Consider the following 4,887-nt stretch of genomic DNA (forward strand, 5'->3'; position numbering starts at 1 on the left):
CTGAACTAGATTGCTGTTATGTCCTTTCAGATCTTAATACCATTGGATGTAAATCGTGGTAGACTTGGTTGCAATTACTTATAGGCCAAGCAACAAAACATGGCAACTGTTTGCCTCCTTTCCAATCATCACAGTTTCCAGCCTAAATGGAACACAAGATTAGATTGTGTGTTGCCCTTTCCTTTGTTAAGATCATTGAGTGCAGATCGTAGAATATTTGGCTCCATTTTATAACATGTTGAGTAAGAATGTAGAGTTATATTTGTTGGTTTTGATTTAAACCTTTGTGGAAACGTGCATGATAGAGAAATAAAATCAAATAAAGAAAAAATAATAAACGTTAAGAAATAAAGTTAAAAACCTATAAAATATAGTTTAGAACACAAATGTTAAAAGATTTAAATGACAGTCTACAATGCGTCTAAACAATAAAAACACAAGAAAACAAAACGAAAATATGACTTGGAGATAATACGTGGGAAACTGTATCAGTCACAAAGCTTGGAAATTTATGATTCTCTACTAGATTTGGAATATTAATCAGAACAATTACAACGTAAGTTATTTGCAAAATTCGATAGAAATAAAAATATAAATAAAGAAAGAACGAAACTCTGCAATGGCGGATGGTATCGTTGTAGTGTTTCTTGCTCCAAAGTCAGTTTGCTTCAAACAACGGCTATATTCAATAAAATTTCCTACTTCGATCAAAAAAGAAAAAAAAAATGAAAAAAGAAAAGAAAAAATTGGACGAGACAGAAACAACAATCCTCTCTCCATCATTTCTATACCCACATACCGCACCCTCTCATCGGAAAAGATCGACATTTCTTTTATTTGACTTGATTTTTTTTGTGTGTGTTTTGCTTTTAAGCAGTCTTCCATTTACCACAAAGTAAAGCAGGACGGATTGCAGACAGGCCAGCTAATTTTGTTGGTCGGTTGGTTAGCTGGTTGGCTGGTTGGCTGGTTTGGTTGGTTAGCTTAAAATAAGTCTCTCCTTGGAAACGAAACGGCTATTTGTGTTTACGTCATTGATATAGTTTAGAATACAATTTTTCTTTATTGTGTCAAACGACAACACACACACACACACACACACACACACACACACACACACACACACACACTCACACACACACACACACACACACTCACACACACACACACACACACACACACACACACACACACACACACACACACACACACACACACACACACACACACACACACACAAAACATAGCTGCTGTGAGTGGATTTCTCCTTCCATTCTCACTCGCTGACACAACTTTCACACATTACACACTGAGACGCATCGCTTACACCTCTTAGCTTCTTTCTTTCTTTCCTTCTTTCTTTCTCCCTCCTTTTTCTGTTTCTTCTTCTCCATTCCTTCTCTCTCTTTCTTTTTCCCTTCTTTATTAATTTTCTTTCTTTGGTTTTGTTCCTTTTTACTCACCCGTTCGCTTTCTATTTATCTATTTATTTAAATTCTAAGTATTTTTCTCGTTTTTTTAAAATTATTTAACCTTTCTTTATCATCATCATTTATCAACTTGATCATCATCATCATCATCATTACCATCATCAACTCCGCCGCAGTCGTCATTGCTGTCATACTCTTCGTCATCGTCGTTATCATTGTCGAAGTTTTCGTTGTCTTCGTCTTCATCATAATCATCATCATCATCATTCCATTTGTCGTAGTCGTCATCGTCGTCATCATCATCATCATCGTCATCATCGTCATCATCATCCAACAACAATAACATTCTGGTTCTTGCTTCTCCTTTTGAGATGTTTACTTATTTTTTCTCTTTATTTTTCCTATATATTTTTCTAATTCCTGTTGCAGCCATGTGACTTCCCCTCTCGTCGTAGCTACTTCTTTCATCCAACCCATCACCGCCTTTATTTTTCCTTCATCTCCTCCTCTTCTTCCTATTCCCATTCCGCGTAGAACTTCTTTACTTTTTCTTCGTCTTTTTCTACACAGTCGGATTAGTCTCTTCTTCGAAGAACGTGCATTACTGCTTTAGCTCTTGCAGCTATTGCAATAAAATTGGTTTCAAAATGTGGCACAACGCCAGCCATTTCAGAGAAGTCGGTAAGTCTATTACATAGCACCCAATGGTCAACTGCTACCTATTTTATCGATCCCGAAAGGATGAGTGGCAAAATTGAACTCGGTGCAATTTGAATTAAAAATGTAAAAACGCACGAAATGCTGCTAAGCATTTTATCGGACTTCTAACCATTCAACCGAGTCACTGCCCAAGCTATTACTGTAATATTACGTATAACTATGGCGGCGAGCTGGCAGAAATGTTAGCACGCCGGGAGAAATGCTTAGCGGTGTAACAAGAGGTAAATTAAGTGTTGGGCTTTACCAGCTTAGGAAGTATATTTAGATGTGTACACGTAAGAAGGTTTGAAACGTATAAATGCATGCTTTACATAAAGGTAACGATAAAAACCATACGGTAATGCTTTTGGTTAACAAACATAATTTATTCCTTGCTCACACACGAAGTAATTGATACAACAGAATTAATCGTACAAGACAATAGGGTGTAAGAGGCATGAGTTAATTCCTTAATGCACATCAATGTTGTTAGTTAGCTCCGGTATATATATATGTCCAATGAGTTTTAAAGTGGTAATGAGGCAAGGTAGAAATCCCATAGCGTGTCGAGCTAGACGAGTCACAAGCTCGTCGATAGATTAGTGTCTACATCTGAATGGGATACAGCAAACCAGCGACGATAGGAAACTAGATGTTAACGTTCCGACATTTGGACAGCGACTGGATAAAACGCCTTTGAAAAGCGCGCGCTATTACGCTGGGCGGAAGTCGTCATGTGTATTCCTCTGCCGTTAGCTTTTAAAGAGCGATGGAACGCAGCACCAGTGTGCTGCCATATTGGGGCAAAGTAATTCGACTGCCCTGCTAATGCTACAGCGGTATTTCGACTGTCTTTACGTTCTGAGTTCAAATTCCGCTGAGGTCGACTTTGCCTTTCATCCTTTTGAGGTCGATAAATAAAGTACCAGCTGTGTACTGGCGTCGATCTAATCGACTGGTCCCCTTCCCGAAAAGTTCGGGCCTTGTGCCTAGAGTAGAAAAGAATATTGCGTATAACTATTTTGTTGCTTAGACCATCGTCAGGTTGATGGAGCAGATATATGGTGAACAGTGTTCAAAACTTAATGTGGCCATCTCATTTGCTTAGGGCCTCGGGTACTGCATTGTCTTATAAATCCCCTTTATTTATTTATTTATTTATTTATTTATTTATTTAAGCCAGCAAGGTGTGATTTCAAGTTGATTTTGGTAGCTATTTCTTGCACATCAAGCGACCATATAAAGGTTTTTTTGTTGATTCGCTTGTTTTTGTCTTGTGTATTCATACATACATACATATACAGAAAATAAATCCTCGATGGCAGAATAGCAGTGAAAACACATTTGAAGATCAGATAAATAAAATAACCTTCGAAGACGGGAAAAGTGGCCAGCAAACAGCTACACAAAATCGAACTCCGTACCTTCAAATTCCGGCTTAGATCACTCAGCCGGAATTTGAAAGGTTCAGGGTTTAAAACTATATGGCGACTTTCTGGCCACTGTTCCCACCATCTAAGGATATTTATCCGATCTTCAAAGCTGTTTTCACACAGCTATTCTTCGTACGACATTTACTTTATTTCCTTTGTAAATACACACACACACACATATATGCATATGTACATATTCATTTATTTATTTATATATGTCTGTGTCTATATATAATTTATTGAAATTATTTGTTTATTCTACCAATAACTTAAGTCACACGTGCCATAATACAGGAGAATATATGTGTGTTGTTTGTGTGTTTGTTGATGATATATCAGTGAATACGATTGTCTGTGTGCACGTATATCAGTCTCAGGATTATATTTGTGGATGTTTTTGCGATTCAATTTTAGCACTAGTCTGTACGTGAGTTCATGTTCGTGTGTATAATCTTCATGTCTGTCTGTCTGTAATATATGAATGAACCAGAGCGAAGACGTATGATCGCCGGCTGTATACAGCAATGAGAATCTTTCAAACATCATGTAAAGAAAATATAAGACACGAAAGAGGAATAAAAACGATAGAAGCCATGTGAATATAGAAAGCTGGTATGAATAATTATGAGTCAAAAAATATAGGTAATAAACATATCTGAAAATTTGAAGAGAAAATAATCATAAAATAACAAAACGTTAAGTTAGATATTTGTGAAAACAAAGGGAAGATAATTTCGACAATGAGATTTATATAAATAAAAGATGAAAAAAGAAATGTTGACAGTAGAAGAAATATTTAACCCAAATAAACAAAAAAATGTGTGTAGAAACGAAAATATTTGCAGTTAAAGAATAATTGGTAAGTATTTTTGTATATTGCATACATAAATATTTCGGAATCAGAGAGGTTTTTAGTTTATAATTATATCGTAACAAACGACAATTCAGCTTCCAAATGAACTTGCTTCTTGTTTGTTTTTGTGTTTTCTTTTTCTTTGCTTTTTTTTTTGCTATGTTGTTTTTTGTTATCTCCTCAACTTTCAGATACATTATTAAAGATAGAAAAATAGTTTACAATGCATAAAGAGAAGGCAAATGTATATTCATATGCATACATATGACATACATACAAATATTTATTTTCTTCAGTTTTTCTGTAGAGTAATTAGATATATTTTTGTACATGCAATACGTATATGAATGCGCGTATCTATATGTGTGTGTGTGTGTGTGTACATGTATTATGTATATCAGTATGCATGTACACACATATATGTACACACATATATTTATATATATATGTATACATACATACACACATATAT

This window comes from Octopus bimaculoides, chromosome 5 (assembly GCF_046866305.1).
Source record: "Octopus bimaculoides isolate indiv1 chromosome 5, ASM4686630v1, whole genome shotgun sequence".
NCBI lineage: Eukaryota > Metazoa > Mollusca > Cephalopoda > Octopoda > Octopodidae > Octopus > Octopus bimaculoides.